We start from the raw sequence: 14103 nt of genomic DNA on the forward strand, positions 1-14103 counted from the left end.
GTCCTAAGCAGAGGAACATTCACAAAACATAATGTTTCCACCTCTATGCTTGACAGTGGGGATGGTGTTTTTTTGGTCATAGGCAGCATTTCTCTTCCTCCAAACCCGACTAGTTGAGTTAATGACAAAGAGCTCAATTTTTGTCTCATCTGACCACAGCACCTTCTCCCAATCACTCTCAGAATCATCCAGGTTTTCATTGGTAAACTTCAGATGGGCCTGCACATGTACCTTATTGAGCAATGGGACTTTGCGGGCACTGTAGGATTTTAAGCCATTACAGCGTGATGTGTTGCCAATGGTTTTCTTGGTGACAGTGGTCCCCGCTGCCTTGAGATCATTAACAAGTCCCCCTGTGTAGTTTTATTCTGATCTCTCACCTTCCTAATGATCCTGGATACCCCACAAAGTGAGATTTTGCATGGAGCCCCAGATCAATGTTGAATGATAGTGATTGAATTGCGACGGGCTTTGGAAGAGGTCTCATTCCACCAAGCACTTTGTCACATACAATTATGCCCTGCCCCTCACCACTTTCAAGTCTGCACTCACTGCTGCAAAATAAACCTACTTCTCATCTCTCATATCCTCTCTATCTCACAACCCTAAACAGCTATTCAACACTTTCAACTCTCTCCTCCGTCCCCCAGCACCATCTCCATCTCCTCTCATCTCAGCTGAAGACTTTGCCTCTTACTTCAAGCAGAAGATTGACAACATCAGAGCAAGCTTTTGCCCACAATCACCACAGCCCTTCCTCACAACTACTTAGACTTATTCTCCAAATCCAGCTTCTCCACCATGACAGATCATCTTTCCACTCTACTCTCAAGATCACATGTCACAACCTGCCTACTTGATCCACTCCCATCCCAACTCATCCTCAATCTCACCATAGTCTTTATCCCAACCCTAACCCTTCTCTTCAACCTATCACTAACAACTGGTGTATTCCCTTCATGCTTTAAACATGCCTCCATCATACTGATTCTCAAAAAGCCCTCCATTGACCCTTCCTTTGTGTCAAACTATCACCCCATATCACTTCTCCCCTATGCCTCAAAACTACTGGAATAGCATGTCCATCTTGAACTGTTCTCACACCTCTCTTCCTGCTCCCTCTTTGACTGGTTACAATCTGACTTCCGACCGCATTATTCCACTGAAACTGCCCTAACTAAAGTCATCAATGACCTACTAACCGCCAAAGCCAAGCAACACTACTCTGTCCTCCTCCTCCTGGACCCACCCTCTGCCTTTGACACAGTGGATCATTTCCTTCTACTACAAATTCTCTGATCTCTAAGCATCACAGGCTTGGCCCTATCTTGGATCTCCTCATACCTAACCGACCGAACTTTCAGCGTCTCCCACTCTCGCGACACTTCCTTATCTTGCCCCCTCTCTGTCAATGTCTCCCGAGGTTCAGTTCTAGAACCCCTGCTGTTCTCCATCTACATCTTCGGCCTGGAACAGCTCATTGAGTCTCACAGCTTTCAGTATCACCTCTACCCTGATGATATGCAGACCTGACATCAACTCCTCACTAACCAGAATCCCACAATGTTTGTCTGCTATTTCATCCTTTTTCTCTGCTTGACTTCTAAAACTGAACATGGACATGAACAGTCTATAATTAAAGGGTAGGTTAATTCTGTTCATGTCCCAGTGTTTCCTTCTTCCCTCTCCCCTTTTTCCTTTTGTGTCTTCCCACTCCTACTCGTCACTTGTCAAATCTTTCTTGTCTTACTCGTTTCTTTCTTCTTCTATTCTCACGTTACCCTGGCATTCCTGGCATTCCTGTATTACAAAAATTTTAGGGTAAACATGGAGGGGTCAAAGTGTTGAAATTTCCATATGTCACTGTTAGTCTGCTATGAGATGTCATACAATGAATGTGAAATGTATTGCAATTGATTCAGTTTGAAATGATTCCATATTTACGGTTAAATAAAGAATTTAAAAAAAAAAAAAAGGGTAGGTTAATTTTAATAGTTAGAGATTGAATATCCACAATAAAATGCAGGAAATCACATTGTATAAATTGTATACATTTATTTTCATTTTGCAGCGAGAGATAAATATTTGATCTTTCTGGCAAACAAGACTTCATACTTGGTGGCAAAACCCTTGTTGGCAAGCACAGAAGTCAGACTGTTTTTGTAGTTGATGATGAGGTTTGCGCACATGTCAGGAGGAATTTTGCTCCACTGCTCTTCACAGATCATCTCTAAATCATTAGGATTTTGAGGCTGTCACTTGGCAACGCAGAGCTTCAGCTCCCTCCATAATTTTCTATGGGATTAAATACAGTATACGTCACTCCACAGTAAATCAGTCAGGATGCTCAGATGGGACACCGCTCCCAATATATAAAAATAAACATAAATCTGGCACTCCTGTATAGAGTATGATGAACAAAAAGGTTTTTTATATGTGGAAAATATTGTGACGTTTCGGTCTTTACATCAGACCTTAAACAATAAGTCAGACTGTGGTTAATAGACTGTGTACCATCTACCAGATAAAAGGAACGCAAAGTGGCCTAATAGTAAACCGGGATGGTGTGTCACAGCTTCTTTATGGTTTGAAAAAGGTCTGATGTAAAGACCGAAACGTCACAATATTTTCTACAAATAAAAAACCTTTTTGTTCAACATACTCTATACAGGAGTGCCAGATTTCTGTTTATTTTCTATGGGATTAAGGTCTGGAGACTGGCTAGGCCATGCCATGACCTTAATGTGCTTGTTTCTGAGCCACTCCTTTGTTGTCTTGGCTGTATGTTTTGGGTCATTGTCATGCTGGAAGACCTAGCCATGACCCATTTTTAATGTCCTGGCAGTGGGAAGGAGGTTGTCACTCAGGATTTATGGTACATGGCTCCTTCCATCGTCCTATTGATGCGGTGAAGTAATCCTGTGTCCTAAGCAGAGGAACATTCACAAAACATAATGTTTCCACCTCTATGCTTGACAGTGGGGATGGTGTTTTTTTGGTCATAGGCAGCATTTCTCTTCCTCCAAACCCGACTAGTTGAGTTAATGACAAAGAGCTCAATTTTTGTCTCATCTGACCACAGCACCTTCTCCCAATCACTCTCAGAATCATCCAGGTTTTCATTGGTAAACTTCAGATGGGCCTGCACATGTACCTTATTGAGCAATGGGACTTTGCGGGCACTGTAGGATTTTAAGCCATTACAGCGTGATGTGTTGCCAATGGTTTTCTTGGTGACAGTGGTCCCCGCTGCCTTGAGATCATTAACAAGTCCCCCTGTGTAGTTTTATTCTGATCTCTCACCTTCCTAATGATCCTGGATACCCCACAAAGTGAGATTTTGCATGGAGCCCCAGATCAATGTTGAATGATAGTGATTGAATTGCGACGGGCTTCCAGAATCGCTGAGCACAGATGGAAGAGGTCTCATTCCACCAAGCACTTTGTCACATACAATTATGCCCTGCCCCTCACCACTTTCAAGTCTGCACTCACTGCTGCAAAATAAACCTACTTCTCATCTCTCATATCCTCTCTATCTCACAACCCTAAACAGCTATTCAACACTTTCAACTCTCTCCTCCCTCCCCCAGCACCATCTCCATCTCCTCTCATCTCAGCTGAAGACTTTGCCTCTTACTTCAAGCAGAAGATTGACAACATCAGAGCAAGCTTTTGCCCACAATCACCACAGCCCTTCCTCACAACTACTTAGACTTATTCTCCAAATCCAGCCTCTCCACCATGACAGATCATCTTTCCACTCTACTCTCAAGATCACATGTCACAACCTGCCTACTTGATCCACTCCCATCCCACCTCATCCTCAATCTCACCATAGTCTTTATCCCAACCCTAACCCTTCTCTTCAACCTATCACTAACAACTGGTGTATTCCCTTCATGCTTTAAACATGCCTCCATCATACTGATTCTCAAAAAGCCCTCCATTGACCCTTCCTTTGTGTCAAACTATCACCCCATATCACTTCTCCCCTATGCTTCAAAACTACTGGAATAGCATGTCCATCTTGAACTGTTCTCACACCTCTCTTTCTGCTCCCTCTTTGACTGGTTACAATCTGACTTCCGACCGCATTATTCCACTGAAACTGCCCTAACTAAAGTCATCAATGACCTACTAACCGCCAAAGCCAAGCAACACTACTCTGTCCTCCTCCTCCTGGACCCACCCTCTGCCTTTGACACAGTGGATCATTTCCTTCTACTACAAATTCTCTGATCTCTAAGCATCACAGGCTTGGCCCTATCTTGGATCTCCTCATACCTAACCGACCGAACTTTCAGCGTCTCCCACTCTCGCGACACTTCCTTATCTTGCCCCCTCTCTGTCAATGTCTCCCGAGGTTCAGTTCTAGAACCCCTGCTGTTCTCCATCTACATCTTCAGCCTGGAACAGCTCATTGAGTCTCACAGCTTTCAGTATCACCTCTACCCTGATGATATGCAGACCTGACATCAACTCCTCACTAACCAGAATCCCACAATGTTTGTCTGCTATTTCATCCTTTTTCTCTGTTTGACTTCTAAAACTGAACATGGACAAAACAGAATTCATTATCTTTCCTCCTCCTAACTCAGCGCCCCCAACCGACCTATCCATCAATGTCAATGGCTGCTCACTTTCCCCAGTCCCATGTTCTCGCTGCCTGGGAGTAACTCTAGACTCTGATCTCACTTTCAAGCAACACATCCAAGCCCTCTTCACCTCCTGCTGCCTCCAACTCAAAAATATTTCCCAGATTCGTACATTCCTTTACCAAGAAACTGCAAAAACCCTAGTGCATGCCCTTATTACTTCCCGCTTGGATTATTGCAACCTTCTACTCTGTGGTCTCCCTTCTAACAGTCTCGCATCCCTGCAATCTATTCTAAACTATGCTGCCCGACTAATCCACCTGTCGACCCGCTACTCCCCCACCTCCCCTCTCTGCCAATCCCTTCACTGGCCCCCATTGCCCAAGGATTTTTCTGAAATCGGTCCCCTCACCTAAGACAGAACCAATTAGAGTTGGAGCTGCCAGCTCTTGAACCATTGAGAAGAGATGTTGGCGTAATCTCGGACAGTGCCTCTTCTGTAGTCATGCTGAACATTTTCTGGAGGACTGTCCTTTACACTTTCATGCAAGCAAGCAATGGTAAAACCCCTAAGTCTGGTTGATTGTCGAAAAGGTCACCCAAACAGTCATGTACCTTTTACTTATGGGCTTTTTCATTTTGTTTTCTTTTTTGAATCACCTGTTCTTTATCCACCATGAGCTGTAATCATTTTCTTAAAAACTCTATGGATGATGCCTTGAGAACCACAAAAGCCCAGGAACTGTTTGCTACTAATAGGTCTGATACTTCAGACACTTTCATAAAAGAACTTTTCAAAGATCTGAACAAGTCCCTAGCTTAAAGACTATGAACGTGGTGGGATGCAACCACATTACAAAAATACCTAGATTTGGATATGATCCCAAGAGGCCTCAAAATGAACAAAAAAATGTACTATCACCTATGATGCCACATTTGAGGGTGAGTGGAACTCTATTTTACACAACTGTTCATTTAATTTGATCAAAGTAATTATCAAATATGAACGTTACAAATTGACTGATCTTGAAATAATATTGCAGCCCTAAACAAATCCATTAGTAACTTAAACCTGCCTATGCAAGTCCAGGAGCTGCAAATTAAAACACAAACATGTTTGGACAAATTGGAGGAATTCATTATTTTCATGAAGAAAAAGACTGTCATTTTTTCTGGTATTAATACCAATTTTTGGGTTTAGAAAACCCAAAATAAGAATAATATTAACATATACCCTACTGTAACTAATAAATAAAAGCATAATGCATATAAATAAACATAGGGTACTTAGTAAACACAATTTTGGTCAAAACAGCGTAAAGCCATCCCACCGTGACAAGGTGTACCCAAATCAGGACGGTACCTACACTCTCTAATATTAAAACCTCACCATGTGTCAACAGACATCAATCTCAATAAGGGCAGAGAATGGCTGGGTCACGGCTATAGACACACAGCCATGCAAAGCAATGGATGAAATGCTCAGCTCACTGGAAATGGGGGCCACATCTATTTGCACTGAGTACAAAACACTAAAGAAAAAACAAAAAAAATGAGCCAGAGCATGCGTTGGTGTACTGCACATTATAAGTGCATGTTCACACTGACCATAAGACAAAGAAAACCCAAAGTAAGAATAATATTAACATATACCCTACTGTAACTAATAAATAAAAGCATAGTGCATATAAATAAATATAGGGCACTTAGTAAACACAATTTTAATCAAAAGAGCGTAAAGCCATCCCATCGCGACAAGGTGTACTCAAAATTGGTACGTTACCTACACTATCTGTGCTGTTTCTATTTGTCTTAGTTAAAACTGTTATTTAATGTTTTTCATGCTTGTCTCTGCTGCCATCTACTGGTCAGACCTTTCGGCTCCTCTGTTTCTTTTGTACAGCCCATGGGAGTGTCTGATGACCCTCTTGCATCACATCCTGGTGTGTGCATTCCAAACCAGAGTTTGTGACAACAACATCCCTTATTGGAGCTACTAGGAGCAAAGTCTTCTGACCACGTAGTAGCTTCAGAGGCAAGCATCACTGGAGAATTACAATGCCAAGTACTTGGATTACTGCACTCTGCATGTCCTAACCTTTGGAGAAAATAAACCACCATTGTTTCATCTCAGCATGTGCATGTTTCACTCTGGAGCGCTCTGGTCCTGTCTGCCCCACCTATAGGAAAAACGAAGGTAAGATTCTCACAACCTCTCACAACTATGCACCTTCCATCGCCTTTAAGTGGGAACAGAACAGTCAGAAGACTGCTTAGCAGCTCAATACCCCGGCTACAGATCCCTAAGAGCCCTGTAACTTCCCGTGTAATCTGCCTAGCAACAAGCCTTGTGCACTAGTCTGCCTGCACAGTGCATGCCTGGACAAGCCTAAGGGGAAGCTCTCCCATCTGCCACGTCCTGTGTCACTTCTGCTTGCATTGTAAAGGGACAGTTTATGCACCTGCTGTTTCTCTCTTGCTATACTCTTTCTATAGACTTGCAGTACATTATACCTCATTACTGCACATTGCTGGACTGCGAACCCCAAGTTTTGCTAAAGACACCTTGGGAATATCATCAGGGAGTCCTTGCAGAGCTGCACAAGGATTTTCGGACCCCTATTCAAAAGTCAAGTTTCTTAAAGAGACAGTACACCTTAAATCAAAATGGCCGAAAAAGACCTTGGACAGTTCCCCACTGCTGAAACAGAGCAAATACAATCTGATACTGTCCATTATGAACCCCAGGAGGCAGAGCCCACGCTTCTAGCAGACCAAGTTGTCCGACCGAAGCGCTCTTCCAAACCCACGATAAAGGCCACTGAAAACTATCACACTATGAAAGATGAGCTATGTGAACACCTGGAAGAACTGTGGGATCGAGTCACCTATTACATGTCAAGACTTGAATCCTCATCAGGTGATGCCGCATGCTTACAAGCCGCTATGGAACGGCTGAACACAGCTCATGAAAGATACAAGAGACTGTCAACAAGGTACATTACCTTTCTAAAAGACTCTAAAATTGATGAAGCTCTTTCAGACCTGAGCATGGCAGAAGAGGTGGACAAGGAAAGAGATGCCAAGGTGCAAGATGCCATAGACAAGGCCGAACACCGTATCTCTCACCAGCAAGAAACTAGATCACACCGATCAACCTCATCTAGACGTTCCTCTCGGTCATCCGGGTCATCATCCTCAAGAAGCTCAGCCCTGAGCGACAGGATACTAGAGGCCCGCATAAGAGCGGAAGAATCCAAGGTGAGACGTTCCTTCACAGAAAGAGAAGTAGAGGAAGAAGCCAAAAGGGCAGAAGCAGAAGCCAAAAGGACAGAAGTAGAAGCCCTTGCAAAAGCAGAAGCCGCTAAAGCAGAAGCCCTTGCAAAAGCAGAAGCTGCTAAAGCGGAAGCCAAAAGGGCAGAAGCAGAAGCCCTTGCAAAAGCAGAAGCTGCTAAAGCAGAAGCCAAAAGGGCAGAAGCGGAGGCTTGGATAAAGATTCTTCGGTCACAGATGGAAGAGGAAGTTGCGCTAGCTAAAGTGAGACTACTTGAGCAAGCATTGATCCAAGCTCCTGATCCAGCTCACTCGCCACCACTGGAAGCAGACAATCCAGTTGATCACACAAGAGACTATGTACTGAATCAGTTACCTGTAGCAACCCTGGTTTGCAGTACCGTCCAAGCCGACAACACCGAAACCTCCAACTTACCTCTACCAGTGCCAGTACCACCTAAAGCACCCGAGCAAATTAATAACATTCACCAAGAGGTGCCCTCTCAAACACAGTCACCACGGCAAGATGGCAACCAAGTGTTTCCTGACCCACTTCCACAGCTCAAGCAACGGTCATCAGAATCTACAGAGGCTAAACCACAGCTCAACCCTGCAGCAACGTCATTTTACCCGGGAACATCTCATCCATTCACGCCAGGCAGCCCATACGCCCAAGGGGCATCACGAGTCGTCGTGGCAACAAGTGGTGAGAAATCAGATATGTCTGAGTTTGCCAGGTTCATGGTGAGCAGAGAGCTAATCAACACTAGTCTCACGAAATTTGATGATTGTGCAGAGAGCTACAGGGCCTGGAAAGCAACTTTCAAGGCAGCCATCGCCAATCTCAACTTAACTGCAGAACAGGAGCTCGACCTCATGATCAAGTGGTTGGACCCAGGCTCTACAAACCGTATCAAGAGCCTTAGAACCGTCTACGTGGGACAAGCAGAAGCAGGTCTCGCTGCTGCATGGCAAAGACTGGAACGCACCTTTGGCAGCGCAGAAGCAATAGAGAAAGCCCTATTCAAGAGACTGCAGGACATCCCAAAGATCAACCTTAAAGAAGTTCACAAGCTTCAAGACCTAAGTGATCTGCTCATGGAGCTGGAGCTCGCCAAAAGAGACCCTCGTCTGTCTGGGCTGTGCTACCTGGATACAGCCCATGGAGTGAACCCAATCGTGGTGAAGCTGCCATACAGTCTGCAGGAGAAATGGGCAACGTCAGTCTCTAGGTACAAAAGAGTGCATGACGTCACCTTTCCCCCATTTATTCAAGTTCATCGACGAGCAGGCCCAGATGAGGAACGACCCCAGCCTCGACTTCCTAGAGTTCAACACTTCGGCAGCAGCAACAACATCATCATCAAGGTATGAAGGTGCCATACACAAACGCAGAGACATTAAGAACACTGTGAGTGTCAGGAAGACTGAGCTACCATCACCTGCAGCACCCACAGATAAACAGTACACCATCTCATCACGAGATAAGTCTTTCAATCAAGAATGTCCCATCCATAAAAAACCGCATTCACTGAAAAAGTGCAGAGGGTTTAGATCCAAAACCCTACAGGAGCGCAAGAAAGTCCTCACAGAGCTTGGGATCTGTTTCAAATGCTGCGCATCACTTGAGCACATGGCCAAGGACTGTAAATCCATCGTCAAGTGTGAGGAGTGTCATAGCGAAAAACACGTTTCAGCCATGCACCCAACCCAGCTAGCTAGAGACACACTGGCTTGCAGTCACCACCACTCCCACTCCAAGTCATGGCGGGGAGTCCAAGAATCAGACTGACACCACCACAGCCATCTCCTGCTCATGCTCAGAGGTATGTGGAGAGGGCCAAATGCAGAAATGTTGTGCCCGAATATGCCTCATCAAGGTTTATCCCGAGGGACATCCAGAAAAGGCAATGAAGGTGTATGCCATCATAGACGACCAAAGCAACCGGTCCCTGGCAGGAACCAAATTCTTTGAAGCCTTCGGAATTAATGGACCATCAGAACCCTACACCTTGAACACCTGCTCGGGTAGCATAGAGACTAGTGGCAGAAGAGCCCAGGGATTTATTGCTTCTCCAATCAATGGGAAGACTGAAATACCTCTACCAACGCTCGTTGAATGTGATCAAATACCCAGCCACAGGAATGAAATTCCTACCCCAGAAGCTGCATTTCATCAACTACACCTAAGACACCTCGCTAGTGTTATCCCACCTCTGGACAATAACGCAGAGATTCTACTCCTGCTCAGCAGAGACAATCTAAGGGTACACAAGGTGCGACAGCAGTGTAATGGGCCTGACTATGCACCATACGCCCAGAGACTGGACTTGGGTTGGGTAGTCATAGGAAATGTGTGCGTTGATCGATCAGAAATTGATTCCTTCAAGACGTACGTGCATGGAGATGGGCGCACAACCTGCTTAAAGCCATGTCCTCATCACTATGGAGTGAAAGAGAAGTCTCCAGACACAACACAGCTACCTGACATCACTTCTTCTCTGCATATCGACAACTTGGGAAGATCAGTCTTTCACACAACCAAGGACGACGATAAAGTAGCCTTGTCAGTAGAGGACAGAGAATTCATCGGAATAATGGACTGTGAGTTTTCTAAAGACAAAACCAACCACTGGGTCTCTCCATTACCCTTCCGATCTACTAGGGTAAGACTCCCAAACAACCAAGCTCAAGCTCAGACCAGATTTAATGCTCTTCAGCCTTCTATGAACAGCAAGCTTGCAATGAGAGAACACAGTGTCGCCTTTATGGACAAGGAAGTCTGCAACAACCTAGCAGAACCTGTACCAGCCGAACTGAATCCAGCAGATCACGCAACTAGACCTACGTCTATAAGTTATTTTGCTAACTCTTCTTGGCTTACAGGTCCAGAGTTCCTGCTGAGACAGTCAGAAGAAGGTGTCCAGGAAGCCTTCAGCATCCTAGATCCAGACAACGATCCAGATGTCCGAGCTGAAGTCAATACCCTGGCCACCAGTGCAGAAAAAACTTCCAACCTCGGTTGCCAACGTTTTGAACGTTTCTCCAGCTGGATGAGGCTCGTCAGGACTGTCGCTAGGTTAGTGCACATCGCCAGATGCTATCATACGGACCTTAAAAACAAAGACTGTCATCGCTGGCATGTCTGCCACAAATCCCTTTCTGCTGAGGACATCTCCCATAGCGAGTCCCTCATAATACGCCACCTCCAACAGAGTGAATTCGCCATAGAATGGAAGTGTTTATACAACAAATAGCAGATTCCATTAAGAAGTCCTGTCGCCAATTTAAACCCAGTCATCGACAGTTTCGGCTTACTGAGAGTTGGCGGTCGTTTGAACCAGGCTCATCTTGGAGTTGCAGAACAAAATCCTCTCATCATTCCCAACAAACACCATGTTACAGTCTTGCTGATCCGACACCACCATGAAAAGACTGAACACCAAGGCAGGCAAATTACAGAAGGTGCTTTACGGTCTGCAGGCCTCTGGATTATTGGAATGAAGAGACGTGTAGCACAAATACTACACGATTGTGTGTCGTAAAGCGAGAGGAAAACAACTGTACCAGCAAATGGCTGACTTGCCTACAGAAAGACTTTCTACAGAGCCACCTTTCACCTACGTGGGCCTAGACGTTTTCGGACCATGGATGGTGTCCACACGCAGAACTCGCGGAGGCCAAGCAATCAGCAAGTGATGGGCTGTGTTATTCACCTGCATGAGTGTTCGAGCCGTTCACATTGAGGTGTTAGAGTCCATGGATACCTCCAGCCTAATCAACGCCTTGAGAAGGTTCCTTGCCATCAGAGGACCAATGAAATAGCTGAGGTCTGACCGTGGAAGCAACTTCGTCGGTGCATGTAGAGAACTGAACATCGACACCAAACCTATCCAAGATCAGCTGGCAGAGAAAGGTTGCACCTGGATCTTCAATCCCCCTCACAGTTCTCACATGGGAGGATCCTGGGAGAGGATGATCGGGATTTCACGCAACACCTTGAACTCCATGCTAATGGACGTCAATTCCTCAAGACTCACACATGAGACTCTAGTCACTCTTTTAGCTGAAGTCTCAGCCATTATCAATTCAAGACCCTTTGTGCCGGTGACCATGGATCCAGAAACACCAACCATATTGACTCCTACTATTCTTATTACCCAAAAAACTGACAATGCGGTAATGCCCAGCGGAGAGTTCACCCACGCGAACACTTATCAAAAACACTGGAATACTTGGCTGACTACTTCTGGAACTGATGGAGGAAGGAATACCTAACATCTAACAACCTGTGCACTGGACCCGCTCCCATCGCACCTCATCCCCAACATCACCGCAGTCCTCATCCCAGCCCTAACCCATCTCTTCAACCTATCACTAACAACTGGTGTATTCCCCTCATGCTTTAAACATGCCTCTATTACACCCATCCTCAAAAAGCCCTCCCTTGACCCATCCTCTGTGTCAAACTTTCGCCCCATATCCCTTCTCCCCTATGCCTCAAAACTACTAGAACAGCATGTCCATCTTGAACTGTCCTCATTCCTCTCCTCCTGCTCTCTCTTTGACCAGCTACAATCTGGCTTCCGACCGCATCATTCCACTGAAACTGCCCTAACTAAAGTCACTAACGACCTACTAACCGCCAAAACCAAGCGACACTACTCTATCCTCCTCCTCCTGGACCTGTCCTCTGCCTTCGACACAGTAGACCATTCCCTCCTACTACAGATTCTCTCATCTCTGGGCATCACAGACCTGGCCCTATCTTGGATATCCTCATACCTCACCGACCGAACTTTCAGCGTCTCCCATTCTCACACCACCTCCTCATCTCGCCCCCTATCTGTCGGTGTTCCCCAAGGCTCAGTTCTTGGACCCCTGCTTTTCTCCATCTACACCTTCGGCCTGGGACAGCTAATAGAGTCCTATGGCTTCCAGTATCATCTCTATGCCGATGACACACAGATCTACCTCTCTGGACCTGACATCACCTCTCTACTAACCAGAATCCCACAATGTCTGTCTGCTATTTCATCCTTCTTCTCTGCGCGATTCCTAAAACTTAACATGGACAAAACAGAATTCATTGTCTTTCCTCCTCCTCACTCATCTCCTCCAACAAGCCTTTCCATCAAACTCGATGGTTGCTTACTCTCCCCAGTCTCACAAGCTCGTTGCCTTGGAGTGACCCTCGACTCTGCTCTATCCTTCAAGCCACACATCCAAGCCCTCTTCACCTCATGCCGATTACAACTCAAAAACATCTCCCGGATCCGTGCTTTCCTTAACCAAGAATCAGCAAAAACATTAGTGCATGCCCTCATCATCTCCCGCCTCGACTACTGCAACCTCCTGCTCTCTGGCCTCCCTTCCAACACTCTTGCACCCCTCCAATCTATCCTAAACTCTACGGCCCGCCTAATCCACCTCTCCCCTCGCTACTCCCCAGCCTCGCCACTCTGCCAATCCCTTCACTGGCTTCCCATCACCCAACGACTCCAGTTCAAAACACTAACCATGACATACAAAGCCATGCACAACCTGTCTCCTCCCTACATCTGTGACCTAGTCTCCCGGTACCTACCTGCACGCAACCTCAGATCCTCACAAGATCTCCTTCTCTGCCCCTCCCTTATCTCCTCTTCCCACAATCGCGTACAAGATTTCTCCCGTGCATCCCCCCTACTCTGGAACGCTCTACCTCAGCACATCAGACTCTCCCCTACCGTGGAAAGCTTCAAGAGGAACCTCAAGACCCATCTCTTCCAACAAGCCTACAACCTGCAATAGCCCTCAGTCCAGTAGACCACTGCGCAACCAGCTCTGTCCTCACCTATCGTACCATCACCCATTCCCTGTAGACTGTGAGCCCTCGCGGGCAGGGTCCTCTCTCCTCCTGTACCAGTCTGTTATGTACTGTTAATGATTGTTGTACGTATACCCTTTCACTTGTAAAGCGCCATGGAATAAATGGCGCTATAATAATAAATAATAATAATAATAATAATAATAATACCTCACCATTCTTCAAGGAAGAAAGAAGTGGCGACATACCAAGCCGAACCTCAAGGAAGGAGACCTAGTCCTCATGAAAGATCAGACCACAGAAAGGACTGACTGGCCTATGGGACTGATTACTAGGATACTGCCTAGTCAGGACGGCAATGTTCGGAAGGTGGAGCTAAAGGTCATCAGGAAAGGTGAGACGAAGACCTTTGCAAGGCCAGTC

The sequence above is a fragment of the Anomaloglossus baeobatrachus genome, chromosome 2 (assembly GCF_048569485.1).
Source record: "Anomaloglossus baeobatrachus isolate aAnoBae1 chromosome 2, aAnoBae1.hap1, whole genome shotgun sequence".
Taxonomy (NCBI): Eukaryota; Metazoa; Chordata; class Amphibia; order Anura; family Aromobatidae; genus Anomaloglossus; species Anomaloglossus baeobatrachus.